The sequence below is a fragment of the Heterodontus francisci genome, chromosome 1 (genome assembly GCF_036365525.1).
Source record: "Heterodontus francisci isolate sHetFra1 chromosome 1, sHetFra1.hap1, whole genome shotgun sequence".
NCBI lineage: Eukaryota > Metazoa > Chordata > Chondrichthyes > Heterodontiformes > Heterodontidae > Heterodontus > Heterodontus francisci.
The window spans coordinates 5,590,463-5,617,595 of NC_090371.1; the positions used below are offsets into that span (position 1 = coordinate 5,590,463).

Below are 27,133 nucleotides of genomic sequence, written 5' to 3' on the forward strand. Positions count from 1 at the left end.
TAATCTCTGGATTACTCCCAGTGCCACGTGCTAGCGAGTATAGAAATAGGAGAATAGCACAGATGAATGTGTGGCTGAAGAGTTGGTGCAGGAGGGAGGGTTTTAGATTCCTGGACCACTGGGACCGTTTCTGGGGAAGGTGGGACCTGTACAAGCGGGACGGTCTACATCTGAACCAAAGGGGGACTAACATCCTTGCTGGCGGGTTTGCTAGTGCTGTTGGGAGGAGTTTAAATTAATTTGGCAGGGAGAGGGGACACAGACTGCTAGCAGAATAGGGACACAGCTAAACACAGGAAAGCAAACAAGTCAGAGGGAATACAGTGGAAGTAAGTTTCAAGGGAGTAAGACCAGGATGGAAGGCCTCTACTTTAATGCCAGGAGTATTACAGGTAAAACGGATGAGTTAAGGGCAATGATTGACATGTGGAATTGAGATATAGTAGCAATCACGGAGACATGGTTGAGGGAGGAGCAGGATTGGCAGCTCAATATCCCGAGATATAGAATCTTCAGGCGAGACAGAGGAGGGGGTGAAAGATGAGGGGGCATTGCAATATTAGTTAAGGAGTCAGTTACTGCAGTAAGGAGAGACGATTTCTTGGAGGAGTCATCAAATGAAGCTTTATGGGTAGAGTTTAGGAATAAAAAAGGGACAGCCACATTGCTAGGTGTTTATTATAGACCCCCAGATAGTCAGCGGGAAATTGAGGAGCAAATATGTGAGCAATTTGCAGAGGTGTGTAAAAATAATAGGGTAATTATATTAGGTGATTTCAACTTTTCCAACATTAATTGGGATAGTCATCATGTTAAGGGCTTAGATGGAGTGGACTTCTTAAAATGTATACAGGAGAACTTTATAACTCAACATGTAGAGGATCCAACAAGGGAGGGTGCAGTGCTGGACCTAATTCTGGGGAATGAAGCCGGACAGGTGGTTGATGTGTTGGTGGGGGCGCATTTTGGTGATAGCGACCACAACATGGTACAATTTAAGCTCGTTATGGAGAAAGAAATAGACAAGTTGCAAAAAAAAGGTTTTGGATTGGGAGAGAGCGAATTTTAGTAAAATAAAGCAGGATCTGGCCAAGGTAGACTGGAAAGAGTTACTTGTTGGGAAATCTACAGAAGATCAGTGGGGGGCATTCAAAAAGGAAATGGGGAGGGTACAGGCCCAACATGTTCCCTCCAGGGTAATAGGTAGGAGCAACAAGCCCAGAGAACCATGGATGACCAGAAACATTCAGGGTATGATGAGAAGGAAAAGAGAGGCTTTTAGCAAATACAAGGAGAGCAAATCAATGGAAGCAATTAGTGGAATACAGAAAGTGTAGGATGGAGCTTAAGAAAGCAATTAGGAGTGCAAAGAGGGGATATGGGAAAGCTCTGGCTGGTAAAAGTAGGGAAAATCCCAAGATATTCTCTAAGTATATCAATGGGAAGAGGATAACCAGGGAAAGAGTAGGACCCATTAGGGACCAAGGGGGAAATTTGTGGGTGGAGCCAGAGGACATTGGTAGGGTGTTGAATGAATACTTCACATCTGTCTTCACCCAAGAGAATGAGGATGTAGATATGGAAATTAGAGAGAGAGACTGTGAGGTTCTTGAGCAAATTGTCCTGGGAGTGACAAGGTATTGGAGGCTTTGGAAGGCTTAAAAGTGGACAAATCTCCAGGTCCGGATGATTTGTGTCCCAGGATGCTGTGGGAGGTGAGGGTGGAGATTGCAGGGGCTCTGACCCTAATTTTTAATTCCTCTCTGGCCACAGGGGTGGTGCCAGAGGACTGGAGAACAGCTAATGTGGTCCCACTATTTCAGAAAGGTTGTAGAGATAAGCCAGGGAACTACAGACCAGTGAGTCTCATGTCAGTGGTAGGGAAACTATTGGAGAAAATTCTGAAGGAGAGAATCTATCTCCAGTTGGAGAGGCAAAATTTGATTAGGAATAGTCAGCATGGCTTTGTCAGAGGGAGGTCATGCCTAACAAATTTGATTGAATTTTTTGAGCATGTGACCAGGTGTGTAAATGAGGGTAGTGCAGTTGTTGTAGTTTACATGGATTTCAGCAAAGCCTTTGACAAGGTCCCACATGGGAGACTTATCAAGAAAGCAAATGCACATGGGATACGAGGTAACTTGATAAGGTGGATTCAAATTTGGTTTAGCTGTAGGAGACAAAGAGTGATGACAGACGGCTGTTTTAGTGACTGGAAGCCAGTGTCCAGTGGCGTACCACAGGGATCTGTGCTGGGTCCCCTATTGTTTGTCATTTATATAAACGACATAGATGACTATGTGGGGATGTAGGATCAGTACGTTCGCGGATGACACAAAGATTGTCAAGTGGTTAACTCGAGTGGAGTAGGTGGAGTGTCTGAGGTTACAGGAAGATATAGACGGGATGGTCAAATGGGCAGAAAAGTGGCAGATGGAATTTAATGCTGAAAAGTGTGAGGTGATACACTTTGGAAGGAGTAATGTGACACAGAAGTATTCAATGAATAGCCTGACACTGGGAAGTTCCGAGGAACAAAGGGACCTTGGCGTGTTTGTCCATCGATCTCTGAAGACAGAAGGGCAGGTTAATAGGGTGGTGAAAAAGACATATGGGACACTTGCCTTTATCAATCGAGGCATAGATTACAAAAGCAGGGAGGTCATGTTGGAGTTGTACAGAACTTTGGTAAGGCCACAGCTGGAGTACTGTGTGCAATTCTGGTCGCCACATTATAGGAAGGATGTGATTGCATTGGAGGGGGTGCAGAGGCGATTCACCAGGATGTTGCCTGGGATGGAACATTTAAGCTGTGAAGAGAGGTTGGATAGGCTTGGGTTGTTTTCACTGGAGCAGAGAAGACTGAGGGGTGACCTGATCGAGGTGTACAAGATTGAGGGGCATGGACAGGGTGGATAGGGAGCAGCTGTTCCCCTTAGTTGAAGGGTCAGTTACGAGTGGTCACAAGTTTAAGGTGAAGAAGCAGAAACAGGGTTAGAAGCAGACCCAGACAGGGTACTGCTCACAAAGATACAATTGGAACAAAGGAAACTTGAATTGGAAGACAGAGAAAGAGAGAGAAAGAGAGACAGGAGAAAGAGAGAGAAAAAGATTCCAGAAAGAATATGAAGAAAGAGAGCCTAGGCAGCCTGACTTAACTAGGGAACAACAGAGTAACCCCAGTGAAAGCATGGCCAATATGGAGGTGTATAATTCAGGGCTGGGTACAAAATTGTTAAAACTAGCACAACTAATTCCAAAATTCAATGAGGCTGACATAGAACATTTTTTGTGTCCTTTGATAAACTGGCAAGGCAGCTAAGATGGCCAGCTGAGACCTGGCCTCTTTTACTGCACAACAAGCGAACCAGAAAAGCCCATGAGGTTTATTCCATGTTGCCAGATGAGAGCTCATCAAATTATGAACTGATCAAAAATGCTATCCTCAGGGAATATGAATTAATACCCAAAGCCTATCACCAAAAGTATAGAACCCTCAAGAAGCAAGCTAATCAAACTTATCTGGAGTTTGCAAGAAGTAAGCAGCTGGCTTTTGACCAGTGGCTGAGGGCTCTTAAAATGCAGCTCAGGTCTGAGACTCTCAAAGAAGTAATTCTGTTAGAGGAATTTAAACATTCTCTCCTACTCTCCATAAAGACACCCATGTAGAGGAGCAGCGGGCTCAGAGAGCCTGGCAAGCGGTTGTCCTGGCCGATGAGTTTGCTTTAATTTGTAAGTCAACTTCCCAGGGGAGAACCTTTCCTAATCACCCCCACAAATCCGAAAGGGGCAAAGGGTGAGAAGGTGACAGCAGTCCAAGCAGTCCTGGGAGAAAAAAGAAATCAGGAGACACAGGGGGCCCTCCTCTAGCCAAAAAAGGTGCTGTGAGCAAGAATGAGACCTGGAGACCTGTGTGCTTCCATTGTAATAAAGCAGGGCATTTAAAAGCTGACTGCTGGAAACTAAAGGGAAAATGGGTAGGGTTAATCAGGGCACACCCGCTTAGTGAAGACAGGACCCTAATGGAAAGCACAGCGGAACAAGCTGTGGCTTTAGCTGCAGTAAGAGTGAGACCCAGGAAGTTTACTATGGCCAGTGCAAGAAAGTTTAATCGGATTCCTGAAGGCTATCGGGGTTTTGTGTCTGAAGGGAGAGTAACTCCATACTCTTCTAGTGGGGCAAGCAAGCCCACAGTAATTCTCAGGGAGACAGGGCCACTAGATCCCTTTTACTGGGAAAAGGCCTGACCTTTCCCCCAAGAGAGTGCAGTGAACACCAGAATGGTGGTGAATGGTATTGGAGGGCAGTGTATGCCTGTACCTGCACACCGGGTGCACCTGGAGTGCGACCTCGTTTTGGGACTGATGACTGTAGGGATTGGCCCTAGTTTACCTGTGAACGGGGTTGACCTGCTAGTGCTGTTGGGGAGGGTTTAAACTATTTTGGCAGGGGGGTGGGGACCTGCATAGACTCAGCTGGGACAAAATCAGAAATTAAAATGGAAGGCCGAAAATTAATGGATGAGTCTGGAAGACAGGAAACAAGGGTTAGAAAATAAAAAAAAAGTTTGGCAATGCTCAAGGGGATCTATTTCAATGCAAGGAGTAGAGCAAATAAAGCAGATGAGCTGAGGACACAGATAGACACGTGGCAGTATGATATCATAGCTATTACAGAAACATGGCTTAAGGAGGGACAGGAATGGCAGCTCAACATTCCTGGTTAAAGGGTTTGTCAGGGCTTTCCCTGATTGCTACTATTTAAAGAATGAGGTACTGATGAGGAAATTGAGTTTTCCTCACAGACCTGAGGGCCAGGAGTGGACAGTAGTTCCCCAGTTAGTGGTGTCACAGAGGTACCGGGGAGAAATATTAAGAAGGCCCCACGAGACAGTGGCTGTACATGCCGGTATACAAAAGACCGAAGCCCGTATAAGACAGCAGTTTGACTGGCCAAAACTCCATAAAGATGTGGTGGAGTACTGCAGGAGTTGCCACATGTACCAGGTTGAGGGGAAACCCCAACCTACAGTGAAATCTGTACCCCTAAGTCCTGACCGGTGTTAGGAGGACCCTCCAGCAGAGGGCTGGTGAACTGTAAGGGACCCCCGCCGAGAATAAAAGGGGACAGGCAGGCTCATCGCTGGCAAAAGGTTAGAAAGAGAAGGGGGGAAAGTGACCCAGAGGGCAAGTTAAAGGAAGTCTGGGACAAATCCCAGATGAAAACCCCTACTGTCCAGTCAGCCAACCCCGAAACGTAAATGCAGGCATTTGAAGTGCCCCACCAGAGTTGCTAACAGCATTTACAGGAACCTGCAGAGACAAAGAGAGACCTCTCGGGGAGGAAAACCATGAGGGTGATGCCGCACCTAGTCAAAGTGCCACAGGGGAGTGTAGTAGAGTTTGCACAAATACCTGCAGGTAGGAGTGTCCCAGAGGACGAAAGGGAGATTAGCAAAGAATCCTCCCCCACGTCAGAGATAAAGCAAACTACCCTTCCCCTGAAGTCGAAAGCCTTTACATGACTCAGCAAAGCAGTGAAAGAGAGTTCAGGATAGACCCGCCCACTACTGAGTCTCCGAAAAAAAAAATTGCAACTCAGGGCTAATTAAACCTAACCATCTCAAAGACACCAGGCAGCCATGGAAATGGGCAAACTGAAGAAAAACTTCCCTAAATAAACCACATGTTTATTGGAATGACAAGAAAGGGGCGAATTTTAGTAAATTTTAGGATTTGAGAATGAATGAGAAATGTATGTTTCTTTTTCTGTATTTTATATTTTCTCTCAACTCCTTTAATGAAATGTGCTTTTCTCACATCACATTTCATTCCGCTGGGTGTATCAGTGTCATGCTAGGCCCCCACCTGCCAAGGATGAGGCACACTAATTTTATCATGAACATTGATTTTTAACTGTTACTGGAGTGAGAAAATGACTTGTTAAACAGATCAGCCATGACTGGAAAAGACATTTGCATATTAACAGACAGTGCTTTGAAGGACAAAGGACCATTCCCTGACACATTCAACCCACAATGGTCCTTAAATAAAAGCAAAATACTGCAAATGCTGGAAATCTGAAATAAAACCAAAAAAGTGCTGGAAATACTCAGCAGGTCTGGCAGAATCTGTGTAGAGAGAAGCAAAAGTACTTCTTTTTCCACAGATACTGCCAGACCTGCTGACTATTTCCAGTCCTATTTTGGTTTTATTCCATAACGAGCCTTGATCACCAGGTATTGTGTGTAAGAGCAGCATTCCTGAGACTGCTAAGGTGATACAGTCCAGGGCTGGCAAGACCAGCTGGTCACATAACTAACTGGCTGCTCCAGGGTCTTTCGAACCAGCCACAAACAGTTTGAACTCAGTTTTTTTGCTCCTGGATTGAAAAGACCTCTCCTGGCTGCCTCGACACAGCCTCTCCTGTCTGCTCCCATCTCTTTCTCATGGAACTCCAAATCCACTGAAGATGCATGAACCCCAAGAGAAAAGTCTCCTACAGTGAACAAGGTTTAAGAAGAATACTGGGCCCCAACGAAAAGCAAGATCTACCTGCAATCAAGGACTCTACAGTGAGCTCGAAGAACTGTATCAAAAACTCTTCAGATATTGCTTCAAACTTTTCCACTTTATTTCTTCTCTTTTCTGTCTCTATTTCCATGTGTGTATCGCGTGAGCTGCCAGTGTGGGTGTGTCGTATATCCGTAGGTGTTAACTGAATTAGAGTTTAAGTTTAACACATTTCAACCTTTTTTCTTTAATCCGAAGAAAATCTGTTTGTGTTGGTTTCTTTGCCTTATAATTGGAAAGTGGTGAACAAGGATTTACCAAGGGGGAGCAAAAAACATGGTGTGTTTAAAATTAAACCCTGTTACGGGATGACCAGGTGAAGGCTGAGAGGGACCCCTAGACACCTTCCTCACCTGGTCGGAACAGTCAGCCAAGATTTTCTGCAGCATTTCATCAATCACTGTGCAATTCCTTTCACAGAGCCCATTGCTGAAAGAACTTTCAGCTGCAGTATTCAGAACCATAATGTTCACGTTTTCACATATATGTCCAAACTCGTCATTGGCAAATTCCCGTCCATTATTAGTCAGAAACTTAGCTGCTGCTCCAAGTCCAGTCCCTATCTATTCCTCCATGATTTTATCTACAATCACCCTTTTGTCCTTCTTCTTTATTATTGTAGAAAGACTAAGTCTAGTTGCTAGGACTATAAAATGTAGAATGAAAATATTATTTTCTTTGTCCCATACCTTTAACTCCATGGCAACTACCTCGTTAAAGTCACGAGCCAATGGAAGGCTGACAATAGGATGTGATGGTGTCCTCCGATACTTTTTACAAATTTCACACTTTTCACGAATCTCTTGCATTATTCTCGTATAATCCTCATCAATCACACCTGCATCTTTTACGAGGGATTTTAATCTTTGACCACAGTGAGCAAGTTGTCTGTGTAACCTTAAGACAATTTGCTTTTTATCTGATTCTTATACCTGATGTCATTAATACTTTTTTAACACACTGACTAGAAACATCAAGTTTTGTTAACGCTCTGACTGGGTAAACTCCAAATTCACTGACTCTCCATTCTTATTATGCTCCATATCAAGTTTCATTTTCCATTTCTGGTTTACTCAACAGTAAAGGTATCTCACTCGAGAATAGATCAGTACTGATAAAGTAGCTTATTCCAGCTATTTTTCACATTACTACTCTCTTCAGTGACTTAAATGTGTTTTCATTGCCAAAACTAAAGCTGGTAGTACTTTTCTACTCCTTAACCTTGCATCGATCCTCACTACTGAGTGAATCCAGATAACATTGCAACCAATCTGTTCCACATACTGTCGATGTGCAAGTGCTATCTAAGACAGCACAATTGAATAAATCCGCAACTAACACATTCATCAGAGTACTATAACTCCTTGTGACTAGTGCAATTTGTTCAGATTCATCAGTATCTTCCTCTTTTGCCTCAGAATTCTCTATGTTTTTCAGTAGATTTGTTGGGAATTTAGAATGGAGGGAATGGAGGTTAAGGCAGTTGTATGTTCCTCCTGCAGGATGTGGGAGATAAGGGTCGCCAAGAGTGTCCCTGCTGACTGCATCTGCGGGAAGTGCACCCAACTCCAGCTCCTCGAGAACCACGTTAGGGAACTGGAGCTGGAGCTGGATGAACTTCAGATCATTCGGGAGGCGGAGGGGGTTATTGAGAGGAGTTATAGGGAGGTAGTCACACCTCAGGTAAAAGAAGTAGGTAGATGGGTTACCATCAGGGGAAGGAGAGGGAACCAGCAGGCAGTGCAGGGATCCCCTGTGGCCGTTTCCCTCAACAACAGGTATACCGTTTTGGATACTGTTGGGGGGGACGATTTACCAGGGGTAAGCAATGGGGTACAGGTCTCTGGCACAGAGTCTGTCCCTGTTGCTCAGAAGGGAAAGGGGAAGAGGAGCATAGCATTAGTCATTGGGGACTCCATAGTTAGGGGAACAGATAGGAGGTTCTGTGGGAACGAGAGAGTCTCACGGTTGGTGTGTTGCCTCCCAGGTGCCAGGGTTTGTGATGTCTCGGATCGTGTTTTTGGGATCCTTAAGGGGGAGGGGGAGCAGCCCCAAGTCGTGGTCCATATAGGCACCAACGACATAGGTAGGAAGAGAGATGGGGATTTAAGGCAGAAATTCAGGGAGCTAGGGTGGAAGCTTAGAGCGAGAACAAACAGAGTTGTTATCTCTGGGTTGTTGCCCGTGCCACGTGCTAGCGAAGCGAGGAATAGGGAGAGAGAGGAGTTGAACACGTGGCTGCAGGGATGGTGTAGGAGGGAGGGTTTTGGTTTCCTGGATAATTGGGGCTCTTTCTGGGGTAGGTGGGACCTCTACAAACAGGATGGTCTTCACCTGAACCAGAGGGGTACCAATATCCTGGGGGGGAAATTTGCTAGTGCTCTTCGGGGGGGTTTAAACTAATTCAGCAGTGGAATGGGAACCTAAATTGTAGTTCCAGTGTACAGGATGTCGAGAGTAGTGAGGTCAGGGATAAGGTTACAAGGACGCAAGAGGGCACTGGCAAGCAAGAACTTGGTTTAAAGTGTGTCTACTTCAACGCCAGGAGCATCCGGAATAAGGTGGGTGTGCTTGCAGCATGGGTTGGTACCTGGGATCTCGATGTTGTGGCCATTTCGGAGACATGGATAGAGCTGGGGCAGGAATGGATGTTGCAGATTCCGGGATTTAGATGTTTCAGTAAGAACAGAGAAGATGGTAAAAGAGGGGGGGGTGTGGCATTGTTAATCAAGGAGAGTATTACAGCGACAGAAAGGACGTTTGAGGACTCGTCTACTGAGGTAGTATGGGCCGAGGTTAGAAACAGGAGAGGAGAGGTCACCCTGTTGGGAGTCTTCTATAGACCTCCGAATAGTTCCAGAGATGTAGAGGAAAGGATAGCGAAGATGATTCTCGACAGGAGCGAGAGTAACAGGGTAGTGGTTATGGGGGACTTTAAATTTCCAAATATTGACTGGAAATACTATAGTTCGAGTACTTTAGATGGGTCAGTTTTTGTCCAGTGTGTGCAGGAGGGTTTTCTGACACAGTATGTAGACAGGCCAACCAGGGGCGATGCCACATTGGATTTGGTACTGGGTAATGAACCCGGCCAGGTGTTAGATTTAGATGTAGGTGAGCACTTTGGTGATAGTGATCACAATTCGGTTAGGTTTACCTTAGCGATGGGCAGGGACAGGTATATACCGCAGGGCAAGAATTATAGCTGGGGGAAAGGAAATTATGATGCGATTAGGCAAGATTTAGGATGCGTAGGATGGGGAAGGAAACTGCAGGGGATGGGCACAATAGAAATGTGGAGCTTATTCAAGGAGCAGCTACTGCGTGTCCTTGATAAGTATGTACCTGTCAGGCAGGGAGGAAGTTGTCGAGCGAGGGAGCCGTGGTTTACTAAAGAAGTTGAAGCGCTTGTCAAGAGGAAGAAGAAGGCTTATGTGAGGATGAGACGTGAAGGCTCAGTTAGGGCGCTTGAGAGTTACAAGCTAGCCAGGAAAGATCTAAAGGGAGAGCGAAGAAGAGCAAGGAGAGGACACGAGAAGTCATTGGCGGATAGGATCAGGGAAAACCCTAAGGCTTTTTATAGGTATATCAGGAATAAAAGAATGACTAGAGTTAGATTAGGGCCAATCAAGGATAGTAGTGGGAAACAAAAACAAGAAATGCTGGATTCACTCAGCAGGTCTGGCAGCATCTGTGGAAAGAGAAGCAGAGTTAACGTTTCGGGTCAGTGACCCTTCTTCGGAACAAGTTGTGTGTGGAATCAGAGGAGATAGGGGAAGTGTTAAATGAATATTTTTCGTCAGTATTTACAGTAGAGAAAGAAAATGTTGTCGAGGAGAATACTGAGATACAGACGACTAGGCGAGATGGGATTGAGGTTCACAAGGAGGAGGTGTTAGCAATTTTGGAAAGTGTGAAAATAGATAAGTCCCCTGGGCCAGATGGGATTTATCCTAGGATTCTCTGGGAAGCCAGGGAGGAGATTGCAGAGCCTTTGTCCTTGATCTTTATGTCGTCATTGTCGACAGGAATAGTGCCGGAAGACTGGAGGATAGCAAATGTTGTCCCCTTGTTCAAGAAGGGGAGTAGAGACAGCCCTGGTAATTATAGACCTGTGAGCCTTACTTCGGTTGTGGGTAAAATGTTGGAAAAGGTTATAAGAGATAGGATTTATAATCATCTTGGAAAGAATAAGTTCATTAGCGATAGTCAGCACGGTTTTGTGAAGGGTAGGTCGTGCCTCACAAACCTTATTCAGTTTTTTGAGAAGGTGACCAAACAGGTGGATGAGGGTAAAACCGTGGATGTGGTGTATATGGATTTCAGTAAGGCGTTTGATAAGGTTCCCCACGGTAGGCTATTGCAGAAAATACAGAAGTATGGGGTTGAAGGTGATTTAGAGCTTTGGATCAGAAATTGGCTCGCTGAAAGAAGACAGAGGGTGGTGGTTGATGGCAAATGTTCATCCTGGAGTATAGTTTCTAGTGGTGTACCGCAAGGATCTGTTTTGGGGCCACTGCTGTTTGTCATTTTTATAAATGACCTGGATGAGCGTGTAGAAGGGTGGGTTAGTAAATTTGCGGATGACACGAAGGTCGGTGGAGTTGTGGATAGTGTCGAAGGGTGTTGTAGGGTACAGAGGGACATAGATAGGCTGCAGAGCTGGGCTGAGAGATGGCAAATGGAGTTTAATGCAGAGAAGTGTGAGGTGATTCACTTTGGAAGGAGTAACAGCAATGCAGAGCACTGGGCTAATGGGAAGATTCTTGGTAGTGTAGATGAGCAGAGAGATCTTGGTATCCAGGTACATAAATCCCTGAAAGTTGCTACCCAGGTTAATAGGGCTGTTAAGAAGGCATATGGTGTGTTAGCCTTTATTAGTAGGGGGATCGAGTTTCAGAGCCACGGGGTCATGATGCAGCTGTACAAAATTCTGGTGAGGCCGCACCTGGAGTATTGCGTGCAGTTCTGGTCACCGCATTATAGGAAGGATGTCGAAGCTTTGGAAAGGGTGCAGAGGAGATTTACTAGGATGTTGCCTGGTATGGAAGGAAGGTCTTACGAGGAAAGGCTGAGGGACTTGGGGTTGTTTTCGTTAGAGAGAAGGAGGAGGAGAGGTGACTTAATAGAGACATACAAGATAATCAGAGGGTTAGATAGGGTGGATAGTGAGAGTCTTTTTCCTCGGATGAGGATGGCAAACACGAGGGGACATAGCTTTAAGTTGAGGGGTGAAAGATATAGGACAGATGTCAGAGGTAGTTTCTTTACGCAGAGAGTAGTAGGGGCGTGGAACGCCCTGCCTGCAACAGTAGTAGACTCGCCAACTTTAAGGGCATTTAAGTGGTCATTGGATAGACATATGGATGTAAATGGAATAGTGTAGGTCAGATGATCGGCGCAACATCGAGGGCCGAAGGGCCTGTACTGCGCTCTAATATTCTAAAAAAAAAAGATAGGCTGCAGAGCTGGGCTGAGAGATGGCAAATGGAGTTTAGTGCGGAAAAGTGTGAGGTGATTCACTTTGGAAGGAGTAACAGGAATGCAGAGTACTGGGCTAATGGGAAGATTCTTGGTAGTGTAGATGAACAGAGAGATCTTGGTGTCCAGGTACATAAATCCCTGAAAGTTGCCATCCAGGTTAATAGGGCTGTTAAGAAGGCATGTGGTGTGTTAGCTTTTATTAGTAGGGGGATCGAGTTTCGGAGCCACGAGGTCATGCTGCAGCTGTACAAAACTCTGGTGAGACCGCACCTGGAGTATTGCGTGCAGTTCTGGTCACCGCATTATAGGAAGGATGTGGAAGCTTTGGAAAGGGTGCAGAGGAGATTTACTAGGATGTTGCCTGGTATGGAGGGAAGGTCTTACGAGGAAAGGCTGAGGGACTTGAGGTTGTTTTCGTTAGAGAGAAGGAGGAGGAGAGGTGACTTAATAGAGACATACAAGATAATCAGAGGGTTAGATAGGGTGGATAGTGAGAGTCTTTTTCCTCGGATGAGGATGGCAAACACGAGGGGACATAGCTTTAAGTTGAGGGGTGAAAGATATAGGACAGATGTCAGAGGTAGTTTCTTTACGCAGAGAGTAGTAGGGGCGTGGAACGCCCTGCCTGCAACAGTAGTAGACTCGCCAACTTTAAGGGCATTTAAGTGGTCATTGGATAGACATATGGATGTAAATGGAATAGTGTAGGTCAGATGATCGGCGCAACATCGAGGGCCGAAGGGCCTGTACTGCGCTCTAATATTCTAAAAAAAAAAGATAGGCTGCAGAGCTGGGCTGAGAGATGGCAAATGGAGTTTAGTGCGGAAAAGTGTGAGGTGATTCACTTTGGAAGGAGTAACAGGAATGCAGAGTACTGGGCTAATGGGAAGATTCTTGGTAGTGTAGATGAACAGAGAGATCTTGGTGTCCAGGTACATAAATCCCTGAAAGTTGCCATCCAGGTTAATAGGGCTGTTAAGAAGGCATGTGGTGTGTTAGCTTTTATTAGTAGGGGGATCGAGTTTCGGAGCCACGAGGTCATGCTGCAGCTGTACAAAACTCTGGTGAGACCGCACCTGGAGTATTGCGTGCAGTTCTGGTCACCGCATTATAGGAAGGATGTGGAAGCTTTGGAAAGGGTGCAGAGGAGATTTACTAGGATGTTGCCTGGTATGGAGGGAAGGTCTTACGAGGAAAGGCTGAGGGACTTGAGGTTGTTTTCGTTAGAGAGAAGGAGGAGGAGAGGTGACTTAATAGAGACATACAAGATAATCAGAGGGTTAGATAGGGTGGATAGTGAGAGTCTTTTTCCTCGGATGAGGATGGCAAACACGAGGGGACATAGCTTTAAGTTGAGGGGTGAAAGATATAGGACAGATGTCAGAGGTAGTTTCTTTACGCAGAGAGTAGTAGGGGCGTGGAACGCCCTGCCTGCAACAGTAGTAGACTCGCCAACTTTAAGGGCATTTAAGTGGTCATTGGATAGACATATGGATGTAAATGGAATAGTGTAGGTCAGATGATCGGCGCAACATCGAGGGCCGAAGGGCCTGTACTGCGCTCTAATATTCTAAAAAAAAAAGATAGGCTGCAGAGCTGGGCTGAGAGATGGCAAATGGAGTTTAGTGCGGAAAAGTGTGAGGTGATTCACTTTGGAAGGAGTAACAGGAATGCAGAGTACTGGGCTAATGGGAAGATTCTTGGTAGTGTAGATGAACAGAGAGATCTTGGTGTCCAGGTACATAAATCCCTGAAAGTTGCCATCCAGGTTAATAGGGCTGTTAAGAAGGCATGTGGTGTGTTAGCTTTTATTAGTAGGGGGATCGAGTTTCGGAGCCACGAGGTCATGCTGCAGCTGTACAAAACTCTGGTGAGACCGCACCTGGAGTATTGCGTGCAGTTCTGGTCACCGCATTATAGGAAGGATGTGGAAGCTTTGGAAAGGGTGCAGAGGAGATTTACTAGGATGTTGCCTGGTATGGAGGGAAGGTCTTACGAGGAAAGGCTGAGGGACTTGAGGTTGTTTTCGTTAGAGAGAAGGAGGAGGAGAGGTGACTTAATAGAGACATACAAGATAATCAGAGGGTTAGATAGGGTGGATAGTGAGAGTCTTTTTCCTCGGATGAGGATGGCAAACACGAGGGGACATAGCTTTAAGTTGAGGGGTGAAAGATATAGGACAGATGTCAGAGGTAGTTTCTTTACGCAGAGAGTAGTAGGGGCGTGGAACGCCCTGCCTGCAACAGTAGTAGACTCGCCAACTTTAAGGGCATTTAAGTGGTCATTGGATAGACATATGGATGTAAATGGAATAGTGTAGGTCAGATGATCGGCGCAACATCGAGGGCCGAAGGGCCTGTACTGCGCTCTAATATTCTAAAAAAAAAAGATAGGCTGCAGAGCTGGGCTGAGAGATGGCAAATGGAGTTTAGTGCGGAAAAGTGTGAGGTGATTCACTTTGGAAGGAGTAACAGGAATGCAGAGTACTGGGCTAATGGGAAGATTCTTGGTAGTGTAGATGAACAGAGAGATCTTGGTGTCCAGGTACATAAATCCCTGAAAGTTGCCATCCAGGTTAATAGGGCTGTTAAGAAGGCATGTGGTGTGTTAGCTTTTATTAGTAGGGGGATCGAGTTTCGGAGCCACGAGGTCATGCTGCAGCTGTACAAAACTCTGGTGAGACCGCACCTGGAGTATTGCGTGCAGTTCTGGTCACCGCATTATAGGAAGGATGTGGAAGCTTTGGAAAGGGTGCAGAGGAGATTTACTAGGATGTTGCCTGGTATGGAGGGAAGGTCTTACGAGGAAAGGCTGAGGGACTTGAGGTTGTTTTCGTTAGAGAGAAGGAGGAGGAGAGGTCACTTAATAGAGACATATAAGATAATCAGAGGGTTAGATAGGGTGGATAGTGAGAGTCTTTTTCCTCGGATGGTGATGGCAAACACGAGGGGACATAGCTTTAAGTTGAGGGGTGAAAGATATGGGACAGATGTGAGAGGTAGTTTCTTTACTCAGAGAGTAGTAGGGGCGTGGAACGCCCTGCCTGCAACAGTAGTAGACTCACCAACTTTAAGGGCATTTAAGTGGTCATTGGATAGACATATGGATGAAAATGGAATAGTGTAGGTCAGATGGTTTCACAGGTCGGCGCAACATCGAGGGCCGAAGGGCCTGTACTGCGCTGTAATGTTCTATGTTCTATGTTCTATGTTGTGTGTTATTTCGAGGACTCTACACCTTCACTTGGGGTAGTTCATTGCTTTATGATACTTTGAGTCACGCCTGAAGCACCTGTTAACTGTTCCTTGGACATTCCTGGGAAGCATTTGCCTATGATTGCTGTTCCAATTATGTCTTTCACTGTAACATTCAGACCAGCTAAAGGTGCTTTTTATCTTCAATCTTCCTGTCCTTAACCCTTTCATTGTCCTTATGCCTGCTTCCAATACCTGGACCATTTTGAAATCTGCTAAACATTGATTCCTCCTTTCTTTGTGTCATGGTAGAATGCCCTGTTTGTCTACCAGGGATGCAGGAAATGACTGTTTCCCCACAAACACGTTTAAGGCAGCAGGGAGTCTTTTTTCCAAGAACCAAAGCCCAGTTGGAACCAGGAGCCTGTCCATATGTGACACCCTAGCACAATCCAGTAATTTAAATGTTAGCACTGAACCAGGGATCTCCAAATTGAATTTCTTCAATCTTTTCTATACAGTCTGTTAAAGTTTATGATATATTCCTCCATTTAATAACCATCTGTTTTCTGAAATTTATCAAAGTCTGATCATGCCTCATATGCATTCAATAGGTCATCGTTCTTGTAAATGTCATCCAAGAATTGTAACAGAAGATCCAAACCCTCATGGGTACCAAACCGATGAGCAGCCAGTTCACAAAACATTTTACTTCTGATTTTACTTTTGGTAGGAAGTGACAACACCAAGGCCATACCTGGTTTTCTCTTTGTTTGGGACGTAACCCGTGTCCATATATCCACTTCATCCTTCCACTGGTTCTCTGTTTCAGACTCAGAGAATATCGGAGGGTAATTATACCCTGACAATTTACACTTGCTTTCTACCATATTTTCCACAAGAGGCAGTGAGATTATAGTTTTCGATGTAAAAACAAATTCTAGTTTCCAACCTTCAGCGTTAGGAAACCATCTTCTGTTGCCAAACTCAATTCCAGAAAGCTTGTTATGGAAAGATAATGCTGGAGCCTATCTTTATTGTACAGAGTAAAGGATTACAGACATGTAGCTCCTCACTCAAACCCTCCACCAGTCTCAGTAAGAGTATCCTTATAAGTGCTCAAGTAAGACCCCAGTTAACACCCTCCACCTGTATATAATTAAACAATTGATACACAATTAACATACATATTTATTAAATCTCCCCAAAAATACCTTTGTCTTAAGGAGAACAAATTCAGCTTTCCCAACCTAACCTTGTAACTAAAATCCTCCATCCCTGGATCCGTTCTGGTAAATCTCCTCTGCACCCTCTCAAGGACCCTTCTATCCTTCCTAAAGTGTGGTGACTAGAACTGGAAGCAATACTTCAGTTGTGACCTAACCAGAACTTTATAAAGGTTCAGCGTAACTTCCCTGCTTTTGTACTTAATGCCTCTATTTATGAAGTTGAAGATCCCATAAACTTTACTAATCACTCGCTCAATATATCCTTCAAAGATCGATGCACATGCATCCCAGGTCATAGGAACATATGAACATATGAACATATGAATTAGGAGGAGGAGAAGGCCCCTTGGCCCCTCGAGCCTGCTCTGCCATTCAATAAGTTCATGGCTGATCTGATTGTAACCTCAACTCCACATTCCCGCCTATCCTCAATAACCTTTCACCCCCTTCCTTATCAAGAATCTATTACCTCTGCCTTAAAAATATTCAAAGACTCTGCTTCCACCACCTTTAGAAGAAGAGAATTCCAAAGACTCAGCCCTCTGAGAGAAAAAAAAATTCCTCATCTTTATCTTAAATGGACAACACCTTATTTATAAACAGTGACCCCTAGTTCTAGATTCTTCCACAAGGGAAAACATCCTTTCCACATCCACCCTGTCAAGACCCCTCAGAACATGTTTCAATCAAGTCACCTCTTACTTTTCTAAACTCCAGCAGATACAAGCCCAGCCTGTCCAATCTTTCCTTGTAAGACAGCCCGCCCATTCTACGTAATAGTCCAGTAAACTTTCTCTGTACTGCCTCCGATGCATTTACATCCTTCCTTAAATAAAGAGACCAGTACTGTACACAGTACTCCAGATGTGGTCTCACCAATGCCCTGTAGAGCTGAAGCATAACCTTCCTGCTTTTGTATTCAATTCCCCTCGCAATAGATGATAACATTCTCTTAGCTTTCCTAATTACGTGCTGTACCTGCATACTAACCTGTTGCGATTCAAGATCTAGGACACCCAGATCCCTCTGCATCTCAGAGCAATCCTTCATCATTTAGATAATATGCTTCTTTTTGATTCTTCCTGCCAAAATAGATAGTTTCACATTTTCCCACATTATACTCCATTTTCCAGATCTTCACCTGTTCCTATCCCTTTGTAGCCTCCTTATGTCCTGTTCACAACTTACTTTCCTACCTATCTTGGTGTCATCAGCAAATTTAGCAACCATACCTTCTGTCCCTTCATCCAAGTCATTGATATAAATTGTAAAAACTTTATGCCCCAGCACAGATCCCTGCGGCACACCACTCGTTACATTTTGCCAAACAGAAAATGACCCATTTATGCCTACTCTCTGTTTCCTGTTACCTAATCAATCTTCTATCCATGCCAAAATGTTACCCCTACACCATGAGCAATAACCTGCAATAACCTTTGATGTGGCATCTTATCAAATGCCTTCTGGAAATCTAAGTACAGTATATCCACCAGTTTCCCTTTATCCACAGCACATCTTACTTCTTCAAAGAGCTGCAATTATTTTATTAAACATGATTTCCCTTTAACAAAACTATGTTGACTCTGCCTGATTACCTTGAATTTTTCTAAATGCCCTGCTATAATGTCTTTTTAATAGCTTCTAACATTTTCCCTCAGACAGATGTTAAGCTAACTGACCTGTAATTTCTTGCTTCCTGTTTCCCTCCCTTTTGAATAAAGGAGTTATATTCGCTATTTTCCAATCGAATGGAACCTTCCCCGAATCTCGGGAATTTTGAAAAATTTACACCAATGCATCAACTATCTCACTAGCCACTTCTTTTAAGATACTAGGGTGAAGTCCATCAGGACTCGGGGACTTGTCAGCCCACAGCTCCAACAATTTGTTCAGTACCACTTCCCTGGTGATTGTAATTTTCTTGAGTGCCTCCCTCCCTTCCATTTCCTGACTTATAGCTATTTCTGGGATGTTACTTGTATCCTCCATGGTGAAGACTAATGCAAAATACCTGTTCAATTCATTTTCCATCTCCTTATTATCCATTATTAATTCCCCATATAATTTCTATTGGACCAATGCTCAGTTTGTTAACTCTTTTTAAAATATCTATACTCTTACTATCTGTTTTAATGTTTCTAGCTAGCTTTCTCTCATACTCTAATTATTCCCTCCTTATTAATCTTTTCTTCATTCTTTATATTCTGCCCAATCTTCTGACCTACCCTTGTGCAATGATATGCTTTTTCTTTAAGTTTGTTACTATCTTTAATATTTTTAGTTAACCACAAATGGTGGGTCCTCCGCCTGGAATTTTTCTTTTTCATTGGAATGTATCTAGTGTGTGTATTCTGAAATAGCCTGTTAAATGTCTGCCACTGCATCTCTATTGATCTATCCCTTAACCTAATTTGCCAGTTCACTTTCACTAGCTCTGCATTCATGGCCTCATAATTACCCTTATTTAAGTTTAAAATACTAGTCTTAGACTCACTATTCTCTCCCTCAAACTGAATGTAAACTTCAATCATATTATGATCGCTGCTGCCTAGGGGCACCTTCACTATGAGGTCATTAATTAATCCTATCTCGTTGTACAATACTAGTTCTAGGATAGCCTACGAGCGTTCTGATGAAGGGTCACTGACCTTAAACATTAACTTTGCTTCTCTCAACACAGATGCTGCCAGACCAGCTGAGTATTTCCAGCATTTCTTGTTTTTATTTCAGATTTCCAGCATCTGCTGAGTATTTTGCTTTTATTCTAGTATAGCGTACTCTCTAGTTGGCTCCAGAACGTGCTGTTCTCAGAAACTATCCTGAAAACATTCTATGAACTTTTTATCGAAGCTACCTTTGCCCATCTGATTTTTCCAGTCTATATGTAAATGAAAATCCCCCATGATTATCGCCGTACCTTTCTGACAAGCACTCATTATTTCTTCCTTTATACCCCATCCTACCATGTGGTTACTGTTAGGTGGCCTGTACACCACTCCCACAAGTGACTTCTTGCCTTTATCATTTCTCATCTCTACCCAAACATCTCTGAGGATCTGGATCGGCGCAGGCTTGGAGGGCCGAAGGGCCTGTTCCTGTGCTATAATTTTCTTTGTTCTTTGTTCTTTGTTACATCCTGGATTCCTGAACTTAGGTCATCCCTCTCTATTGAGCTAATACCATCATTAACTAACAGAGCCACCCCTCCACCTTTTCTAGCTTCCTGTACTTCCTAAATGTCATGCACCCTTCAATATTCAGGTCCCAATCTATGTCATTCTGCAGCCATGTCTCTGTCATGTCTATCAGATCGTACTTATTTATTTCTATTTGCCCCATCTGTTCATCTGTTTTGTTTAGAATGCTATGTGCATTCAGATAAAGAGCCTTTAGTTTTGTCCTTTTATTATTTTTGCAACCTCTAGCCTTGACTGCTGATTTACTCTTAGATTTGTAATCACTGTCCCTTTCTGTCACAGTCTGGTTATCATTTCCCATTTTAATACCTTTCTCTCTTGCCTTGTCTCTTCTCTTTGGTTTGCCACATCTTCCCAAATTTGATCCCTTGCCCCCATTATTTAGTTTAAAACCCTTTCTCCTTCACCAGCGGATCACTAGAACACTGATCCCAGTACGGTTCAGGTGTAGACCATCCCAATGGTACAGCCGTACAGGAACTCCCTTCCTAACAGCACTGTGGGTATACCTACCTCACATGGACTGCAGTGGTTCAAGAAGGCAGCTCACCACCACCAGGGCAGTTAGGGAAGGGCAGTGAATTCTGGCCTAGCCAGTGATGCCCACATCTCAGGAACGAATAAAAAAACCTTTATCATACATCTTCTTAAAATCCATATAAATAGCATCCATCACATTCCCTTCATCAACCTTCTCTGTTACTTCATCAAAAAATTCAATTAGATTCATCAAGCATGACCTGCCTTTTACAAATCTGTGCTGGCTATCCTTAATTAACTCAAGTCTCTTTAAGTATCTGTTGATTTTTTTCACCGATGTTAAACTAACTGGCCTGTAGTTGCTAGGAATGTGCTTACACCCTTTCTTTTTTCCACTCTCCAATCCTCTGGCACCTCCCCCGTATCCAGAGAAGATTGGGAGATTATGGAAAGCCCTTCTAATATCTTCATCCCCACTTCCTTTAGCAACCTGGGATGCCAGCCATCCGGACCAGGTGACTTATCTATCCTAAGCATAGCCAGTTTTTTTAGTACCTCCCTTCTCACAGTTTTTACACTATCCATTTCCTCTACTCTCTCTGCTTCTCCCGATATTTTGTCAGATCCCACTATCTTAGTGAACGCTGATACAAAGTATTCATTAAGTACATTAGCCTTGCCCTGTGCCTCTAAGTATATATCACCCTCTTTGTCCCTAATAGGCCCCACCCTGCCACTTACCACCCATTTACTATTAACATGCAGGTAGAAGATTTTTGGGTTCCCTTTTATGTTGACTTTGTCAGTCTAATTTTCCTCTTCACCTCCTCTCTCAGCTTATTATATTTGGCCTGATTTTCACCTGAAGAATTCACTTGACATGCATCATACACCCTCTTTTTTTGTTTCATCAACATCTCTATCTCCCTCGACATCCAAGGAGCCCTGTTCTTGGTTCCTTTACCTGTCATCCATGTTGAAATGTTCCTAGCCTGTACTGGAAGCATGTCCTCCTTAAAGATAACCCCTTGTTCTGATAGAGCTCTTCCTGTCAGTCTTTGGATCCATTCTATCCTGGCTACATCCCTTCTCATTGCATTGAAACTTACCCTCTTCCAATCTGGACATTCTACCTTATTTTGTTCCTTGCTTTTCTGTATTACATGTCTAAACTTTATGATATAATGATCACTCTTACCCAAGTGCACCCCAACAGACACTTGGTCCACTTGGCTGTCCTGGGACAAAGGCAAAGAATGTGTTAATGCTTGTGATGAAAGACAAACCATTAGTCCAGAGAGAGTGTTAATGGCAAAATAATGAGCAGCTCTTAGATGAAGAACAGGCACATGGTTTAAAAATAAAATCAAATAATTTAAAAAAAAGAAAAATATTTTAAAAAGGTCAGTCATGTTCTGAAGTTATTGAACTTAATGTTCAGTCCACAAGGCTGGAAAGTGCCGAATCGAAAGATCAGGTGCTGCTCCTCGAGCTTGCGTTGATATTCACTGGAATACTGGAGCAGGCCAAAAACAGAGATGTGAGCATGAGAGCAGGGGGGAGTGTTGAAATGGCAAGCAAGTGGAAGCTGGGGTCATGCTTTTGGACTTAGAGGGGGTGTTCCGCAAAGCGGTCATCCAGTCTGCGCTTGGTCTCCCCAATGTAGAGGAGACCACACTGTGAGCAGCGAATACAGTATACTACATTGAAAGAAGTACAAGTAAATCGCTGCTTCACCTGAAAGGAGTGTTTGGGGCCTGGGATAGTGAGGAGAGAAGAGGTAAATGGGCAGGTATTACACCTCCTGTGATTGCAGGGGAAGGTGCCATTGGAAGGGGACGAGGTGGTGGGGGTAATGGAGGAGTGGACCAGGGTGTCGCGGAGGGAATGATTGTGATTGCATTGGAAGGTGCCGTGAGAAATGGATGAGGTGTCGGAGGAGTGGACCAAGGTGTTGTGGAGCGAACAATCCTGGTGGAATGCTGACAGGGTAAGGGAGGGGAAGATGTGTTTGGTGGCGGCATCACACTGGAGGTGGTGGAAATGGCGGAGGATGATCCTTTGGATATGGAGGCTGGTGGGGTGGAAAGTGAGGACAAGTGGAACTCTGTCACGGTTCTGGGAGGGAGGGGAAGGGGTGAGGGTAGAGGTGCGGGAAATGGGTCGGACACAGTTGAGGGCCGTCAACCACAGTGGGGGGGAATCGTCGGTTGAGGAAAAAGGAAGACATATCAGAAGTGCTGTCGTGGAAGGTAGCATCATCAGAGCAGATGCATTGGAGATGGAGAAACTGGGAGAATGGAATGGAGTCCTTACAGGAGGTAGGGTGTGAAGAAGTGCAGTCCAGGTAGCTGTGGGAGTCGGTGGGCTTATAATGGATATTAGTAGACAACCTATCCCCAGAGATGGAGACAGAGAAGTTGAGGAAGGGAAGGGAAGTGTCAGAGATGGACCATGTAAAGGTGAGAGAAGGGTGGAAATTGGAAGCAAAGTTGATAACGTTTTCCAGTTTTATGCGAAAGCAGGAAAAGGCACCGATACAGCCATCAATGTACCGGAAAAAGAGTTGGGGGAGGGGGCCCGAGTAGGACTGGAACAAGAAATGATCAACATATCCCACTTAAAGACAGGCATAACTAGGACCCATGCGGGTACCCATAGCAACACATTTTACTTGAAGGAAGTGAGTGGAGTTGAAGGAGAAGTTGTTCAATGTGAGAACAAGTTCAGCCAGGCGGAGGAGGGTGGTGGTGGATGGGGACTGGTTGGGCCTCTGTTCAAGGAAGAAGCGGAGAGCCGTCAAACCATCCTGGTGGGCGATGGAGGTGTAGAGAGATTGGACGTCCATAGTGAAGAGGAGGCAGTTGGGACCAGGAAACTGGAAATTGTCAAAATGACGTAGGATGTTTGAAGAGTCATGGAAGAGACTGGACCAGGAAAGAAAAGATAGAATCAAGATAGGAAGAAATAAGTTCAGTGGAGCAGGAACAGACTGAGACAATGGGTCTGCCGGGACACTCCTGTTTGTGGATTTTAGGAAGGAGGTAGAAGCGGGCTGTCCGGCGTTGTGAGACTATGAGGTTGGAAGCTGCAGAGGGAAGATCTCCAGAGGAGATGATGTCAGTGACTGTCCTGAAGAAAGTAACTTGATGTTCGCTGGTGGGGTCATGGACCAAGAGGAGGTAGGAAGAAGTGTCTGAGAGTTGGCGCTCAGCCTCTACAAGGTAGAGGTCGGTACGCCAGACAACAACAGCACCACTCTTATCAGCAGGTTTGATCACAATGTTGAGATTAGGCCTGAGAGAACAGAGTGAGGCACGTTTGGAGGGAGACAGGTTGCAGTGATCGAAGGGAGCAGAGAAACTGAAACGGCCGATGTCACGCCGACTGTTCTCAATGAAAAGATTAAGAGAGCCATTAACGCTCTCTCTGGACGAATGCTTTATCTTTCACCACAAGCATTAACACTCTCTTTGTCTTTGTCCCGGGACAGCTTTGTTATTTAATCTCTCCTGCCCTCTGCCCCATCACACATCTTCCCTTTTGTTCTCTTCCCCACCAACCACCACCCACTTCTCTTGCTTAAAACCTAACTCTTTTCTAACCTTTGCCAGTTCTGATGAAAAGTCACTGACCTGAAACGTTAACTCTGCTTCTCTCTCCACAGATGCAGCCTGACTTGCTGAGTATTTCCAGCACTTTCTGTTTTTACGCCTCCTTTCTATTTGGGCTGAGAACATACGGAATAAAGAAATTCTGCTGAACACGTTTCAGAAATTCCTCCCCCTCCTTTCCCTTTACTCTTAAAGCATCTCAATCGATATTTGGGTAATTAAAGTCCCCCAACATCACCATTCTATAATTCTTGCACATCTCTGATTTCCCTGCAGATTTGCTCCTCTATCTCTCTCACTATTTGGAGGCTGATAGAATCACACCAGGTTTGCTTCTCAACTCTAACCAAATGGATTCTGTCCTTATCCCTTCGAGGACATCCTCCCTTTCCCACAATACACTATCTTTCCTAATTGATACTGTCCTTTCTTCCTTCTCTATCCTTTTTGAAAACTTTATATCCTTGCATATTAAGCACCCAGGACTCACTATTTTAAGCCACGTTTCCATTATTGCCACTACATCAGATTCCCATACTATTATTTCTGTTTGTAGCTCAGTGACCTTTGTGCATTTACACACATGCATTGTAATCCTGTCTTTGCATTCCTCGTAGCTCTTCTCAGTCACTCCCATCCAAAACAGAACTACTCCTTTCTCTCGTACTGTCTAACACACTCTCATTATACACCTTATTCCTCTTTTCTACTTCGATATGCTGGCGTCCATCCCCCTGCCAATTTAGTTTAAACCCTCCACAACCACACTAGTGAATCTCCCCACGTGGACATTGGTCCCAGTTGTGTTGAGGTGCAACCCAACCCTATGGAATAGGTGCCTCCTGCCCCAGAACTGGTTCCAATGCGCCAAGAATCTGAAGCTCTCCCTCTTGCACCATGCTTCAAGCCACGCATTGACCCTCTCTATCTTCCTATTTCTACTCTCACTAGTATGTGGCACTGGAATGATTCAGGTATTACTACCTTCAAAGTCCTACCCTTTAACTTCCTCCCTAGCTCCTGCTGACCTCTGACTGTAGGACTTCAATACTTGCCCTTGCTATGTTGTTGGTACCAATGTGTAACACAACTTCAGGCTCACTCCCTTCTCCCTGCAAGATTTTTTTATTATTTTATGGGAAGTGGGCGTCGCTGGCCAGGCCAGCATTTATTGCCCATCCCTAATTGCTCTTGAGAAGGTGGTGGTGAGCTGCCGTCTTGAACCACTGCAGTCCATGTGAGGTAGGTACACCCACAGTGCTGTTAGGAAGGGAATTCCAGAATTTTCACCCAGTGGCAGTGAAGGAATGGTGATATAGTTCCAAGTCAGGATGGTGTCTGTAGCCTGGAGGGGAACTTCAAGGTAATGGTGTTCCCATGTGTCTGCTGTCCTCGTCCTTTAGGTGCTAGACGTCGCTGGTTTGGAAGGTGCTCTTGAAGGAAACTTGGTGAGTTGCTGCAGTGCATCTTGTCGATGGTACACACTGCTGCCACTGTGTGTCAGTGGTGGAGGGAGTGAATGTTTGTAGATGGGGTGCCAATCAAGCGGGCTGCTTTGTCCTGGATTGTGTTGAGATTCTTGAGTGTTGTTGGAGCTGCACCAATCCAGGCAAGTGGAGAGTATTCCATCACACTCCTGACTTGTGCCTCGTAGATGGTGGATAGGCTTTTGGGAGTCAGGAGGTGAGTTACTCGCTGCAGCATTCCAAGCCTCTGATGTGCTCTTGTAGCCACGGTATTTATATGGCTACTCCCGTACAGTTTCTGGTCAATGGTAGCCCCTAGGATGTTGATAGTGGGGGATTCAGCGATCGTAATGCCATTGAATGTCAAGGGGAAATGGTTAGATTCTCTCTTGTTGGAGATGGTCATTGCCTGGCACTTGTGTGGCGCGAATGTTACTTGCCACTTATCAGTTCAAGCCTGGATATTGTCCAGGTCTTGCTGCATTTCTACACGGACTGCTTCAGTATCTGTGGAGTTGCAAATGGTGCTGAACATTGTGCAATCATCAGCTAACATCCCCACTTCTGACTTTATGATTGAAGGAAGGTCATTGATGAAGCAGCTGAAGATGGTTGGGCCGAGGACATTACCCTGAGGAACTCCTGCAATGATGTCCTGGAGCTCAGATGATTGACCTCCAACAACCACAACCATCTTCCTTTGCGCTAGATATGACTCCAACCAGCGGAGTCTTTTCCCCCTGATTCCCATTGACTCCAGTTTTACTCGGGCTCCTTGATGCCATTACTCGGTCAAATGCTGCCTTGATGTCAAGGGCATTCACTCTCACCTCACCTCTTGAGTTCAGCTCTTTTGTCCATGTTTGAATCAAGGCTGTAATGAGGTCAGGAGGTAATGATATTGTGCACCCTCTCCATGATGTCCATTACCCTGGCACCAGGGAGGCAACACACCATGTGGGACACATGATAACGGTTACAGAAATGCCTGTCTGTCACCCTGACTGTGGAATCTCTATAACAACTGCATTTCTACTCGTTGCTGAACCTCACCCCATGTAATCGCTTACACATTGGTGCCACTATAAAATCCAACTTAGTTTTTAGGCTAATGAATCGATCAGGTTTTATTTTATATTTGATAAACAATTAACATGGATTAAATTAAATGCTTAAATACAAAGGAAGATGCTTTTGCTTGTTGAACATCTCTGCAGGAGTTCCTCAGTGTAGTGTCCTCGGCCCAACCATCTTCAGCTGCTTCATCAATGACCTTCCTTTAATCATAAGGTCAGAAGTGGGGATGTTCGCTGATGATTGCACAATGTTCAGCACCATTCACAACTCCTCAGATACTGAAGCAGTCCTGTAGAAATGCAGCAAGTCCTGGACAATATCCAGGCTTGGGCTGATAAGTGGCAAGTAACATTCGCGCCACACAAGTGCCAGGTAATGACCATCTCCAACAAGAGAGAATCTAACCATCTCCCTTGACATTCAATGGCCATTACCATCGCTGAATCCCCACTATCAACATCCAAACGGCTACCATTGACCAGAAACTGAACTGGACCAGCCACAGTGACTACACTAGCAGGTCAGAGGCTGGGATTTCTGTGGCAAGTAATCCACCTTCTGACTCCCTAAAGCCTGTCCACCATCCACAAGGCACAAGTCAGGAGTGCAGTATAATGTAATATAGGGTTGTTACTGGGCAGAATATGTAAATAGTCTGTGAGTGCCATCACAGGAAATGATGTAACAGAACTTGTACAGAATCTCATGTAGAGCTCCAAATATCCGATCCTCTCCTACTCCTCATTCCGGCCTCTGGGATTTTGGTGTGCTTTTTAAATCCTTTCCTTTTCCGCTGTTTCACCCGAAGTCAGAAATCTGC

The 27,133-nt window shown here is 44.7% G+C and overlaps 1 protein-coding gene across 1 annotated transcript in view; it reads right to left on the bottom strand.

Annotated features, from left to right (window-relative positions):
* The window catches only part of LOC137377639 (disintegrin and metalloproteinase domain-containing protein 12-like), a 561,477-nt gene that overhangs the window by 312,066 nt on the left and 222,278 nt on the right, over positions 1 to 27,133 (bottom strand). The window lies entirely within an intron of this gene.